Source organism: Brachyhypopomus gauderio, chromosome 19 (genome assembly GCF_052324685.1).
Source record: "Brachyhypopomus gauderio isolate BG-103 chromosome 19, BGAUD_0.2, whole genome shotgun sequence".
Lineage (NCBI taxonomy): Eukaryota > Metazoa > Chordata > Actinopteri > Gymnotiformes > Hypopomidae > Brachyhypopomus > Brachyhypopomus gauderio.
In genome coordinates, this window is record NC_135229.1 from 8,754,799 (window position 1) to 8,771,957 (window position 17,159).

The window sequence follows — 17,159 nt, forward strand, 5'->3', positions numbered from 1 at the left end:
AATCTCTAGAACTCTCCTGAGTACCCTTCTATGGCCAGAAAGCATGCTAGAACTACTATATCATTGACCACTCTGGATAATGGCCATGCCTGAAATCTGGTCTCTGACAGGGCAATGACATATGGTGTATTTTTTATGTTCAGCAAATCATTGGGTGACCAGGCTTGTGGATGAGGCACTGACATCCTGGAAAATGTCACTGCCTTCTAGAAGGTTTCACAATAGAAAGTGGGCAGCCCTCTATGTGAGGCTCTAATGGACTGGATATTAGTACTTATAATCTTATAAACTATTTACATTTTACATAATACACTGAATAACACTCACCAAAATAAAACCTATGTAAGTGAACAATCAATTTTTGTTCTTTTAACTGTAAAATATTCACATTACTATGAAATTGCAAATCCCTTGCAATGAGTGAGTGCCTACAGTTTGTGAGGTTTACAGCTACATCACCTGGTGCTGGATATCTTCTCCAGGGATTCTATACTAGGCTTGGTGTGCAGTCATTTTTACCTCCTGTTTGTGCTACAGCATTTCTTTTTCTCAGACAAAGTGGGGGAGCTTGTAGTGGGGAGCTTTGGGTGATTGTTGGATTTCATGGCCACAGGTGTATAAAATTATGCACCTAGGCATGCAGACTCTTTTTACAAACATTTGTGAAAGAATGGGTCACTGCTGAAGCGCATAGTGCGAAGTGGTCACCAACTGTCTGCAGAGTCAATCACTACAGACATCCAAACTTCAGATTAGCTCAAGAACAGTGCGCAGAAAGCTTCATGGAATGGGTTTCCATGGTCGAGCAACTGCATCCAAGCCATACATCACCAAGTGCAATGCAATGCCAAGCATACAAAGACATTTTGGACAATTCCATGCTTCCAACTTTGTGGGAACAGTTTGAAGCTGGCCCCTTCCTCTTCTAACATGACTGTACATCAGTGCACAAAGCAAGGTCCATAAAAACATGGATGGTAGAGTCTGGTGTGGATGAACTTTACTGTCCTGCACAGAGTCCTGACCTCAACCTGATAGAACACCTTTGCGATGAATTAGAGCAGAGACTGAGAACCAGGCCTTCTTGTCCAACATCAGTATGTAACCTAACAAATGCGCTTCTGGAAAAACGGTCAAAAATCCCCATAAACATACTCCTAAACCTTGTGGACAGCCTTCCCAGAAGAGCTGAAGCTGTTCTAGCTGCAAAGGGTGGACCAACGTCATATTGAACCCCTATGGATTAGGAATGGGATGCCACTTAAGCTCATATGTGAGTCAAGGAAGGTGAGCGAATACTTTTGGCAATATAGTGTATGTTCACACTAACATGTTTCTTAGATAGTTGTTATTTCTCACAGTTTCTTCTTCTTTCTCTTATTCTAATATTGTTCAAGTCAGTCGGCTGAAGTCCAGCGGCAGGTTATTTACCACAGTCCGCAGGATATCAACACCCTTGTTACTATGGAGGCCAACTCAAGCACAGGCAGGTAGAAATAGGAAAACTTGTCAAGGAGTCAAGGTTGTTGAGTAAGCAGTGGAAGCGGGGTGATGAGCAGGAAAGAGAGGGCATTGAGTTACTGCAAGATGAGTTGAAAAGTAAGTTAGGGAAATTGCGGAGAGCAGAAGCTATGAGGAAAAGAAGGAAGAAGAAAGAACACGCTAGAGAGGCATTCTTTAAGGATCCGTTTAGATTTGTTAAAATGTTGTTTAGTCAGGAGAAGTCAGGGAGCCTAATGGTAGGAAAGAAGGAGCTTGAGGGGCATTTTCAAAAGGTGTACTCAAGGGAGGAAAGAACTAGTGAGGTGAAATTGCCAGCAGATATTCCGCCAGTAGGTGATCTATAGTGGAAGGTGGATGTTAATCCCCTTAAGTGGAGTGAGGTACAGGATGTAGTGCGGTGCGCAAAAGCAGGTTCAGCACCAGGGCCTAATGGAGTTCCATATAGATTATATAAAAGAGCGCCAGATGTTTTGAAGTTTTTATGGAAGTTGATGATTTTAGTGTGGAAGAAGGGGATTATCCCAAAGGACTGGCGAAGGGCAGGTGGTGTTCTTATTCCGAAAGAGAAGGATTCTGTAGCCATAGACCAGTTTCGTTCTATAAGCTTGCTTAATGTGGAGGGTAAAATATTCTTTAGTGTAGTTGCACGTAGGTTGGCAGCGTTTCTGAAAAAGAATAAGTTAATTGATACATCGGTCCAAAAAGCAGGGATTACAGGTTTTGGCACAGCATGATTTGGCACCAGATTCAAACAGCAAGAGCAGAGAGAAGAGATCTACATGTGGTATTCTTAGATCTGGCTAATGTTTTTGGTTCGGCACCGCATGTTCTGTTGTGGAAGGCATTGGAATTTTTTTCAGATTCCAGATGAGATTACGAGGTTAGTTAAAGCTTATTTTGGAGACATTCAGTTTTGTTTCAGCACAGAGGAGTTTGTTACATCTTGGCAACGTCTGGAAGTAGATATAATGGCAGGGTGCACAATCTCACCATTGGCATTTACAATGGCAATGGAGGTGATTATTAGGGCTTCTAAGTGGGTTGTAGGTGGGGAGAGGTTGCATGATGGCACCCGGCTCCCACCGATTAGGGCATACATGGATGACATGACTACATTAACGACAACTCTTCCATGCACTCGGCGGCTGTTGGAGAAGCTAGGTGATAATCTTAGGCTGGCTAGGATGAAGGTTAAACCCAGTAAGTCTAGGAGTTTTTCAGTTGTGAAAGGGAAGTTGACACAAGAAAAGTATGTGATGTTTGCAGTTTGGATTGTTGCCTCGTCTAAGGTGGCCACTGACAGTGTATGATATTCCAATGACTGAAGTTGAGAGGCTAGAAAGGATTGTTAATAAGGGTGTAAGAAAATGGCTTGGGGTTCCACATTGTCTTAGTAGTGTGGCATGGTTTGGGAGAGGAGTGCTAGAACTGCCACTAACAAGCTTAGTTGAGGAGTTTAAATGTGCCAAGGTAGGCCGAGAAATGTTGTTGATAGGGTCGAAAGATGCACTGATCAAAGCAGCGGCACCAGTGACACGTACAGGAAGAAAGTGGAATTTCTCAACTCAGGCAGCAAAGAGGGCATTGGAGCATAGAGATGTTGTAGGGCAGGTGCAAAATGGTAGGGCAGGACTAGGGTCAGGTGATACATGGAGGGCATTCAGCAAGGCCACATGTCCTGAGAGAAGGCGAATGGTGACTGGTTTTATTCAAGAACAGGAGGAGGAAGTAAGACGGGCAAAAGCTGCAGGACAGAGTAAGCAGGGTCAGTGGATGAAATGGGAAAGTGTGGAGAAGAGGAGAATCACCTGGCGAGAGTTGTGGGCATTGGATGCAAGTCGTATAAAGTTTCTTGTGGGAGCTACTTATGATGTGCTTCCAACTCCGCAAAACCTTGGGCAGTGATTAGGTGAGGATTCAACTTGTAAGCTATGTGCAGGAAGTGGTACATTGAAGCACATCCTGCCGTCATGCAAGGTGAGTTTGTCACAGGGACGTTATATGTGGAGGCATAATCAGGTACTCAAATCATTGGCAGGTGTACTTGATAAGACGCGGTTGGAAGTTAATGGCTTGCCAGTTGCTAGTTCCAATAGAGTAATTAGGTTTGTGTGTGAGGGGCAGCGTAGCAAGGAGCCAGCAGTTTTCAAAAGTTGGTGGTAAGTGGGCTGATGCAAGAGATTGGAAACTGTTGGTTGATGTAGGCTGTAAATTGCAGGTTCCAGAGTGTATTGTAGTCACAAACTTGAGGCCAGATGTTGTGTTGTATTCTGAAAGTAAGCAGATAGTGTATTTCATAGAGCTAACTGTTCCATTTGAAGACGAAGTTGATGCAGCATATGAAAGGAAAAGGTTGAAGTATGCAGATTTGGTGGCTGAGGTAAGAGAGCGGGGCTGGCAAGCACATATTAGACCTGTAGAGGTAGGGGCTAGGGGTTTTGTGGCGAAGTCTGCCACAAGACTACTGGCTGAGTTTGGATTTAGAGGCTGTGTGATGAGAGCAGTGGTAAAGGAGTTGTCAGCGGTAGCTGAGAGATCTAGTCAGTGGGTGTGGCTAAGAAGGGCTGAGGTTAGGTGGGGTAAGGATAGTACGTGAAGAGATAAATTGTTTGGTGTGTGTGTGATGTTGAGATATAGGTAGGATTGTCACTTGGCTTTTCCGATAGTCGTCGGGTAGCAGGGTTGTTGGTAAATTTTGTGATGGGCTACATTGTGAGCTTGGAGGGGGGTGGGTCTGGGACGCCAGACTCCACTGATGAGCCTTCTGGAGGTGTTGGGGGCTCAAGTCATCGAAACACCAACGAAGGGAGGTGCCTTCCTGATGACCCCAAGGAAAAGCTTGCAAGGTATTGTGTGTGTCCATGTCACTTTGTTTTGAAGGTCAGTCCAGGTTTGTGTGGTGGTCTGAGTACTTGGCAGTTGAGGCAATGGACCATGAACATAGTGCCCTGTGCTTCTGGATCCTTGTCGAGCGAGTATCCGATTGTAGCTGCTGCTGCTGTGTTCTGTTCAAGTAATTAGTGTGGGCATAGGGTGTGTGAAATCTTGTCTTAGTAGTATTGGGTAAGTATTATTAGATCATAGTTGTTGGTTGGTTGATACATCCTAACCAAGCCTGTTGCATGACTCCAGATGTTAGGTGCAGGATTTATCATCTTCCTGTTTTATGTTACTTAATACAGATCTTCCTGAACAATGGTACCCTGCCCTTTGAGTTTTACCACTTGTTTGCATCTTGTGATTAAACATTCTTGGTCAAATTGGTATATTGTTCTCCTTATGGAAACCTTTGAATGCCTTGAATGCCTACACATCTTGTCTGCATCCATTCAATAGTTTGTCTTTGTGATTGTCATCCATTACAGTCATGGCCAAAGGTTTTGAGAATAGCACATATTTTGGTTTTCACAAAGTCTCCGGTCTCAGTTTTTTAAAAACCTTTTGTCAGATGTTTGTGGTATAATGAAGTATAAGCACTCAATTACATTTTTTTTATTATTGAGATATACATCCAGGTTAAACAAAGACTTAAAATTTATAATGTTGACTCTTCTTTAATCAATCAATCAAATTTTATTTATGTAGCGCTTTTTACAACAGTTGTTGTCACAAAGCAGCTTTACAAGTGCCGAGTCCTAGCCCCCAGTGAGCAAGCCAAGGGCGACAGTGGCAAGGAAAAACTCCCTAGTTTTTTGCATGAGGAAGAAACCTTGAGAGGACCCAAGACTCAGGGGGGGAACCCATCCTTCTCTGGCCGACACCGGTCACCATGACAACAACAATTTAGACAGAAAGAAATAAAGAAAAGGAAGAGATGTAATGTCCATCATGGTGTAGGCTTATCCGGTCAGGCAGTAGGTGGCTGGCATTGGATGAATCGCTTGTCCCTCCTCATCTCATTTTTCCTCGAGCAGGCGGGCAGCCATGTGGAAAAAATAAAACAGAGACTTCTGTTTTAGGACTTCTGCATTTCGCCTCAGGATGCTGGAGATCAGTTTCTGGACAAAATCTTGAGTGATGGCAACCCATTCTTGCATAATCAGTGTTTGGAGTTGATCAGTTTCTGGGTCTTTGGTTGTCCACCATTTTTTCACACGCACACGCTCACACGCACTTTTTTTCACACGTGCACTTTTTTTTCACACGTGCACTTTTTTTTAACACACGCACTTTTTTTTTCACACGCGCACTTATTTATTTATTTTTTCACACACGCACTTATTTATTTTTTCACACACATACATCTCTCTCATACCACTCCACACAGTCACACACATATACACCACACAGACACACATACATACATCTCTATCACACCCACTCCACATACACAATACACTAAACTCTACACCCATTACATTCTAGGGCACCCCCTTCAGAATGGGGCAGATGGAGCAGAGGGGCTAGGGCACACCTTTTCAAGCCCTATAGTATTTCCTTCAGGAAATGCAAGTCTAGTTTAAAATTTTTTTTTCACACGTGCACTTTTTTTTCACACAGGCATTTCTTTTTCACACGCGCATGCTCACATGTGCATTTTTTTTTCAACATGCACTTTTTTTTCCACACGGACATTTCTTTTTCACACACGCACATGCGCACTTTTTTTAACACGCGCACTTATTTTTATTTCACACGCGCAATTTTTTTGTTCCACACGGGCATTTCTTTTTCACACGCGCACGCTCACATGGGCACTTTTTTTTCACACGGGCATTTCTTTTTCACACGCGCACGCTCACATGCGCACTTTTTTTAACACGCGCACTTATTTTTATTTCACATGCGCAATTTTTTTTTTCCACACGGGCATTTCATTTTCACACGCGCACGCTCACATGGGCACTTTTTTTTTCAACGTGCACTTTTTTCCCCACACGGGCATTTCTTTTTCACACGCTCACATGCGCACTTTTTTTCCCCACACACGCACTTATTTATTTTTTTACACATACATCTCTCATACCCACTCTACACAGCCACACACATATTGTAACGAGGCAGGTATGGTGATGTAACCACCGCGTGAATATACTAATGGCGCATTTCCACTAGGGCCTGCTTGGCGCGGTATGGTTCGATACGGGTCGATTCGCAACGGAACGGTACGGTCGCGTTGTGTTTCCATTACAATGGTGAACCACCCCAATGTGGGTGGAATCGCTGTTGGCGCACGGGTTGTTGTGTCGTGACATCATTTGTATGCGACCACAACACCGGTCGATGCCCCTTAACACAGCATTATTGTATCATATTTATCTTTATCTTCATTATTGTATGTGGTTGCTCTAATTTGATAATAATTTGGTATTACTCAAACAGGCTGAACACACCCTGCATAAAAAGCATCAGTCATACAATCAAATGAAATCAAACTTTATTATGAAATATAGATATTTAAAGTACAACATATGTAAATAATATAGTTATAGTTAAAAAAAGTGCAAAAAGCAAATATATACGTATAGCTTTATATGAAATAAATATTTATAGTACTACAAGCAACATTTTGTGTGCTTTTACTGGCGTCTGTCTCGCATGGTGTTCACAAGTTTGCCAAGCACCCCGAGGAAAGCCTGGTTGAAGGAAACATTTTCCGCCAACTCCGCTCGCCTCGTCAGTGGAAGGGGAATCTTGAACGTAAAAAATATCAAATATTAAACACAAACATTCCCGTGAAAGCAACAACAATATAGCGTAACTCCACAAAATGTGTAGCACGTCATCGCTGCTCATGCTGTGTTTATGGCTACAGCTAACTAGCAACTAGCAAGGCTAAGAGCTAGCTATTGTACAGTAGTGACTGTGGTGGTAACATTAACTACAAACACAGCTCTAAATTCCTGCGTTTACAACAGATGCGTTCAGATTTTAATCGCTTTTAAGCTTTTTTAGCTTGGACCGACCGGCACGGCTGAACGGACCGCTGGTAGCCATGAGTGGCCATTAGCGCAGAAACCTCGCTAAAAACCTTTACATTTCTAGTGGCCCCGTCCAGTTCGCCCTGGATTTTTTGATCCCACTCCACATACACACAAACACTGGTCTCTCATACCCACTCCACATACACAAACACCACAAAGACACACACACACAACTCTCATTCCCACTCCAGAAAGACACACCCACACACCACTCTCATACACACCACTCTTCACACACACACGTATACATACATCTCTCACACACGCCAGACACACATACATACCTAAGGAGGTGTTGTCATACACACAATACACCATATACACAATACACTAAACTCTACACACATTACACTCTAGGGCACACCCTTCAGAATGGGGCAGATGGAGCAGAGGGGCTAGGGCACACCTTTTCAAGCCCTTTAGTATTTCCTTCAGGAAATGCAAGTCTAGTTAAAAAAATCTTTCACACGCGCACTTTTTTTTCCCACACGGGCATTTCTTTTTCACACGCGCACGCTCACATGCGCACTTTTTTTTAACACGCGCACTTATTTTTATTTCACACGCGCAATTTTTTTTTCCACACGGGCATTTCTTTTTCACACGCGCACATGTGCACTTTTTTTTAACACGCGCACTTATTTATTTTTTACAGCGGGTATGGTGACGTAACCACCGCGTGAATATACTGAGAGGCGGACCCAAGTGCTGGCTCGGTCTGGCACAATAAGATGCAGCCCTGACACACAAACACACATACATACATCTCTCATACCCACTCCACATACACACAAACACTGGTCTCTCATACCCACTCCACATACACATAAACACCACAAAGACACACACACACAACTCTCATTCCCACTCCAGAAAGACACACACACAACTCTCATTCCCACTCTACAAACACACACACACACCCCACTCTCATACACACTCTTCACACACACACGTATACATACATCTCTCACACACGCGAGACAGACACATACATACCTAAGGAGGTGTTGTCATACACACAATACACCATATACACAATACACTAAACTCTACACACATTACACTCTAGGGCCCCCCCCTTAGAATGGGGCAGATGGAGCAGAGGGGCTAGGGCACACCTTTTCAAGCCCTTTAGTATTTCCTTCAGGAAATGCAAGTCTAGTTAAAAAAATCTTTCACACGGACATTTTTTTTCCACACGGACATTTCTTTTTCACACGCGCACGCTCACATGCACACTTTTTTTTCACACGGGCATTTCTTTTTCACACGCGCACATGTGCACTTTTTTTTAACACGCGCACTTATTTATTTTTTACAGCGGGTATGGTGACGTAACCACCGCGTGAATATACTGAGAGGCGGACCCAAGTGCTGGCTCGGTCTGGCACAATAAGATGCAGCCCTGACACACAAACACACATACATACATCTCTCATACCCACTCCACATACACACAAACACTGGTCTCTCATACCCACTCCACATACACATAAACACCACAAAGACACACACACAACTCTCATTCCCACTCCACAAACACACACCCCACTCTCATACACACTCTTCACACACACACGTATACATACATCTCTCACACACACCAGACAGACACATACATACCTTGTCATACACACAATACACCATATACACTATACACAATACACTAAACTCTACACACATTACACTCTAGGGCACACCCTTCAGAATGGGGCAGATGGAGCAGAGGGGCTAGGGCACACCTTTTCAAGCCCTTTAGTATTTCCTTCAGGAAATGCAAGTCTAGTTAAAAAAATCTTTCACACGCGCATTTTTTTTTCCACACGGACATTTCTTTTTCACACGCTCACATGCGCACTTTTTTTACACGCGCACTTATTTTTATTTCACACGCGCAAATGTTTTTTTCACACGCACATTTTTTTCATACGCGCACTTTTTTTTCCACACGGGCATTTCTTTTTCACACGCGCACGCTCACATGGGCACTTTTTTTCACACGGGCATTTCTTTTTCACACGCGCACGCTCACATGTGCACTTTTTTTTAACACACGCACTTATTTATTTTTTACGGCGGGTATGGTGACGTAACCACCGCGTGAATATACTGAGAGGCGGACCCAAGTGCCGGCTCGGTCTGGCACAATAAGATGCAGCCCTGACACACAAACACACATACATACATCTCTCATACCCACTCCACATACACTGGTCTCTCATACCCACTCCACATACACATAAACACCACAAAGACACAGACACAACTCTCATTCCCACTCCAGAAAGACACACACAAACACAACTCTCATTCCCACTCCACACACACACACACACACACACACAACTCTCATTCCCACTCCAGAAAGACACACACAAAACTCTCATTCCCACTCCAGAAAGACACACACGACCCACTCTCATACACACTCTTCACACACACACGTATACATACATCTCTCACACACGCGAGACAGACACATACATACCTAAGGAGGTGTTGTCATACACACAATACACAATACACTAAACTCTACACACATTACACTCTTCAGAATGGGGCAGATGGAGCAGAGGGGCTAGGGCACACCTTTTCAAGCCCTTTAGTATTTCCTTCAGGAAATGCAAGTCTAGTTAAAAAAAATCTTTCACGCGCGCACTTTTTTTTTCCACACGGGCATTTCTTTTTCACACGTGCACGCTCACATGGGCACTTTTTTTTTTACACGCGCACTTATTTTTATTTCACACGCGCAAATGTTTTTTTCACACGCACATTTTTTCATACGCGCACTTTTTTTTCCCACACGGGCATTTCTTTTTCACACGCGCACGCTCACATGGGCACTTATTTTTAACACGCGCACTTATTTATTTTTTACGGCGGGTATGGTGACGTAACCACCGCGTGAATATACTGAGAGGCGGACCCAAGTGCCGGCTCGGTCTGGCACAATAACAGATGGAGGAAAACTTGATAGGCCAGGTAGCGGCGCAGGAGATAGAAACTCGAATAAGTGACAGGAGTAGCAAGAGATACAAGAGAGAGAGGAAGGTGACGAGACACCTCACAAAACAGCACAACGGCAGAGAAAGCAGAGAAGGGCTGAAGTCGTGCCGGCATAACCAAAGCGAATCAGCAATGATCCGTCTCCACTAGCTTCCTTAAGAAGCCATGGCAACAGGTGAGACGGATCATTGCTGATTGCGTCGATGTAGTCTAGGGCTGACTCGGGTGCCCCTAGTGGGGGTAGAAAGTGTGGCATCCGAGCCAGCCCTGCAGCCCTGACACACAAACATACATCTCTCATACCCACTCCACATACACTGGTCTCTCATACCCACTCCACATACACAAACACCACAAAGACACACACACAACTCTCATTCCCACTCCAGAAAGACACACACACACACAACTCTCATTCCCACTCCAGAAAGACACACACACACACAACTCTCATTCCCACTCCGCAAACACACACACACACACAACTCTCATTCCCACTCCAGAAAGACACACACACAACTCTCATTCCCACTCCAGAAAGACACACACACACACAACTCTCATTCCCACTCCACATACACTGGTCTCTCATTCCCACTCCAGAAAGACACACACAAAACTCTCATTCCCACTCCACAAACACACACAACTCTCATTCCCACTCCAGAAAGACACACACACAACTCTCATTCCCACTCCACAAACACACACCCCACTCTCATACACACTCTTCACACACACACGTATACATACATCTCTCACACACACCAGACAGACACATACATACCTTGTCATACACACAATACACTATACACAATACACTAAACTCTACACACATTACACTCTAGGGCACATGGAGCAGAGGGGCTAGGGCACACCTTTTCAAGCCCTTTAGTATTTCCTTCAGGAAATGCAAGTCTAGTAAAAAAAATCTTTCACACGCGCACTTTTTTTTCCACACGGACATTTCTTTTTCACACGCTCACATGCGCACTTTTTTTTACACGCGCACTTATTTTTATTTCACACGCGCAAATGTTTTTTTCACACGCACATTTTTTTCATACGCGCACTTTTTTTTTCCACGGGCACGCTCACATGGGCACTTTTTTTCACACGGGCATTTCTTTTTCACACGCGCACGCTCACATGTGCACTTTTTTTTAACACACGCACTTATTTATTTTTTACGGCGGGTATGGTGACGTAACCACCGCGTGAATATACTGAGAGGCGGACCCAAGTGCCGGCTCGGTCTGGCACAATAAGATGCAGCCCTGACACACAAACACACATACATACATCTCTCATACCCACTCCACATACACTGGTCTCTCATACCCACTCCACATACACATAAACACCACAAAGACACAGACACAACTCTCATTCCCACTCCAGAAAGACACACACACACACAACTCTCATTCCCACTCCACACACACACACACACACACACAACTCTCATTCCCACTCCAGAAAGACACACACAAAACTCTCATTCCCACTCCACAAACACACACACAACCCACTCTCATACACACTCTTCACACACACACGTATACATACATCTCTCACACACGCGAGACAGACACATACATACCTAAGGAGGTGTTGTCATACACACAATACACAATACACTAAACTCTACACACATTACACTCTAGGGCACACCCTTCAGAATGGGGCAGATGGAGCAGAGGGGCTAGGGCACACCTTTTCAAGCCCTTTAGTATTTCCTTCAGGAAATGCAAGTCTAGTTAAAAAAATCTTTCACACGCGCACTTTTTTTTTTCCACACGGGCATTTCTTTTTCACACGCGCACGCACACATGGGCACTTTTTTTCACACGGACATTTCTTTTTCACACGCTCACACGCGCACTTTTTTTTTCCACACGGGCATTTCTTTTTCACACGCGCACGCTCACATGGGCACTTTTTTTTAACACGCGCACTTATTTATTTTTTACGGCGGGTATGGTGACGTAACCACCGCGTGAATATACTGAGAGGCGGACCCAAGTGCCGGCTCGGTCTGGCACAATAACAGATGGAGGAAAACTTGATAGGCCAGGTAGCGGCGCAGGAGATAGAAACTCGAATAAGTGACAGGAGTAGCAAGAGATACAAGAGAGAGAGAGGAAGGTGACGAGACACCTCACAAAACAGCACAACGGCAGAGAAAGCAGAGAAGGGCTGAAGTCGTGCCGGCATAACCAAAGCGAATCAGCAATGATCCGTCTCCACTAGCTTCCTTAAGAAGCCATGGCAACAGGTGAGACGGATCATTGCTGATTGCGTCGATGTAGTCTAGGGCTGACTTGGGTGCCCCTAGTGGGGGTAGAAAGTGTGGCATCCGAGCCAGCCCTGCAGCCCTGACACACAAACATACATCTCTCATACCCACTCCACATACACTGGTCTCTCATACCCACTCCACATACACAAACACCACAAAGACACACACACAACTCTCATTCCCACTCCAGAAAGACACACACACACACAACTCTCATTCCCACTCCAGAAAGACACACACACACAACTCTCATTCCCACTCCGCAAACACACACACACACACAACTCTCATTCCCACTCCAGAAAGACACACACACAACTCTCATTCCCACTCCAGAAAGACACACACACACACAACTCTCATTCCCACTCCACATACACTGGTCTCTCATTCCCACTCCAGAAAGACACACACAAAACTCTCATTCCCACTCCACAAACACACACAACTCTCATTCCCACTCCAGAAAGACACACACACAACTCTCATTCCCACTCCACAAACACACACCCCACTCTCATACACACTCTTCACACACACACGTATACATACATCTCTCACACACACCAGACAGACACATACATACCTTGTCATACACACAATACACCATATACACTATACACAATACACTAAACTCTACACACATTACATTCTAGGGCACACCCTTCAGAATGGGGCAGATGGAGCAGAGGGGCTAGGGCACACCTTTTCAAGCCCTTTAGTATTTCCTTCAGGAAATGCAAGTCTAGTTAAAAAAATCTTTCACACGCGCACTTTTTTTTCCCACACGGACATTTCTTTTTCACACGCTCACATGCGCACTTTTTTTTACACGCGCACTTATTTTTATTTCACACGCGCAAATGTTTTTTTCACACGCACATTTTTTTCATACGCGCACTTTTTTTTCCACACGGGCATTTCTTTTTCACACGCGCACGCTCACATGGGCACTTTTTTTCACACGGGCATTTCTTTTTCACACGCGCACGCTCACATGTGCACTTTTTTTTAACACACGCACTTATTTATTTTTTACGGCGGGTATGGTGACGTAACCACCGCGTGAATATACTGAGAGGCGGACCCAAGTGCCGGCTCGGTCTGGCACAATAAGATGCAGCCCTGACACACAAACACACATACATACATCTCTCATACCCACTCCACATACACTGGTCTCTCATACCCACTCCACATACACATAAACACCACAAAGACACAGACACAACTCTCATTCCCACTCCAGAAAGACACACACACACACAACTCTCATTCCCACTCCACACACACACACACACACACAACTCTCATTCCCACTCCAGAAAGACACACACAAAACTCTCATTCCCACTCCACAAACACACACACAACCCACTCTCATACACACTCTTCACACACACACACGTATACATACATCTCTCACACACGCGAGACAGACACATACATACCTAAGGAGGTGTTGTCATACACACAATACACAATACACTAAACTCTACACACATTACACTCTAGGGCACACCCTTCAGAATGGGGCAGATGGAGCAGAGGGGCTAGGGCACACCTTTTCAAGCCCTTTAGTATTTCCTTCAGGAAATGCAAGTCTAGTTAAAAAAAATCTTTCACGCGCGCACTTTTTTTTTCCACACGGGCATTTCTTTTTCACACGTGCACGCTCACATGGGCACTTTTTTTTTTTACATGCGCACTTATTTTTATTTCACACGCGCAAATGTTTTTTTCACACGCACATTTTTTCATACGCGCACTTTTTTTTCCCACACGGGCATTTCTTTTTCACATGCGCACGCTCACATGGGCACTTTTTTTTAACACGCGCACTTATTTATTTTTTACGGCGGGTATGGTGACGTAACCACCGCGTGAATATACTGAGAGGCGGACCCAAGTGCCGGCTCGGTCTGGCACAATAAGATGCAGCCCTGACACACAAACACACATACATACATCTCTCATACCCACTCCGCAAACACACACACACAAACACACACACACACAACTCTCATTCCCACTCCGCAAACACACACACACACACACACACACACACACACACAACTCTCATTCCCACTCCAGAAAGACACACACACAACTCTCATTCCCACTCCACATACACTGGTCTCTCATACCCACTCCACATACACATAAACACCACAAAGACACAGACACAACTGTCATTCCCACTCCAGAAAGACACACACACACACAACTCTCATTCCCACTCCACACACACACACACACAACTCTCATTCCCACTCCAGAAAGACACACACAAAACTCTCATTCCCACTCCACAAACACACACACAACCCACTCTCATACACACTCTTCACACACACACGTATACATACATCTCTCACATACGCGAGACAGACACATACATACCTAAGGAGGTGTTGTCATACATACAATACACAATACACTAAACTCTACACACATTACACTCTAGGGCACACCCTTCAGAATGGGGCAGATGGAGCAGAGGGGCTAGGGCACACCTTTTCAAGCCCTTTAGTATTTCCTTCAGGAAATGCAAGTCTAGTTAAAAAAATCTTTCACACGCGCACTTTTTTTTTCCACACGGGCATTTCTTTTTTACACGTGCACGCTCACATGGGCACTTTTTTTTCACACGGACATTTCTTTTTCATACGCTCACATGCGCACTTTTTTTTTACACGCGCTTATTTTTATTTCACACGCGCAAATGTTTTTTTCACACGCACATTTTTTCATACGCGCACTTTTTTTTCCCACACGGGCATTTCTTTTTCACACGCGCACGCTCACATGGGCACTTTTTTTTTCACACGGACATTTCTTTTTCACACGCTCACATGCGCACTTTTTTTTTTACACGCGCACTTATTTTTATTTCACACGCGCAAATGTTTTTTTCACACGCACATTTTTTCATACGCGCACTTTTTTTTCCCACACGGGCATTTCTTTTTCACACGCGCACGCTCACATGGGCACTTTTTTTTAACACGCGCACTTATTTATTTTTTACGGCGGGTATGGTGACGTAACCACCGCGTGAATATACTGAGAGGCGGACCCAAGTGCCGGCTCGGTCTGGCACAATAACAGATGGAGGAAAACTTGATAGGCCAGGTAGCGGCGCAGGAGATAGAAACTCGAATAAGTGACAGGAGTAGCAAGAGATACAAGAGAAAGAGAGGAAGGTGACGAGACACCTCACAAAACAGCACAACGGCAGAGAAAGCAGAGAAGGGCTGAAGTCGTGCCGGCATAACCAAAGCGAATCAGCAATGATCCGTCTCCACTAGCTTCCTTAAGAAGCCATGGCAACAGGTGAGACGGATCATTGCTGATTGCGTCGATGTAGTCTAGGGCTGACTTGGGTGCCCCTAGTGGGGGTAGAAAGTGTGGCATCCGAGCCAGCCCTGCAGCCCTGACACACAAACATACATCTCTCATACCCACTCCACATACACTGGTCTCTCATACCCACTCCACATACACAAACACCACAAAGACACACACACAACTCTCATTCCCACTCCAGAAAGACACACACACACACAACCCTCATTCCCACTCCAGAAAGACACACACACACACAACTGTCATTCCCACTCCGCAAACACACACACAACTCTCATTCCCACTCCAGAAAGACACACACACAACTCTCATTCCCACTCCAGAAAGACACACACACACACAACTCTCATTCCCACTCCACATACACTGGTCTCTCATTCCCACTCCAGAAAGACACACACAAAACTCTCATTCCCACTCCACAAACACACACAACTCTCATTCCCACTCCAGAAAGACACACACACAACTCTCATTCCCACTCCACAAACACACACCCCACTCTCATACACACTCTTCACACACACACGTATACATACATCTCTCACACACACCAGACAGACACATACATACCTTGTCATACACACAATACACCATATACACTATACACAATACACTAAACTCTACACACATTACACTCTAGGGCACATGGAGCAGAGGGGCTAGGGCACACCTTTTCAAGCCCTTTAGTATTTCCTTCAGGAAATGCAAGTCTAGTTAAAAAAATCTTTCACACGCGCACTTTTTTTTCCACACGGACATTTCTTTTTCACACGCTCACATGCGCACTTTTTTTTACACGCGCACTTATTTTTATTTCACACGCGCAAATGTTTTTTTCACACGCACATTTTTTTCATACGCGCACTTTTTTTTCCACACGGGCACGCTCACATGGGCACTTTTTTTCACACGGGCATTTCTTTTTCACACGCGCACGCTCACATGTGCACTTTTTTTTAACACACGCACTTATTTATTTTTTACGGCGGGTATGGTGACGTAACCACCGCGTGAATATACTGAGAGGCGGACCCAAGTGCCGGCTC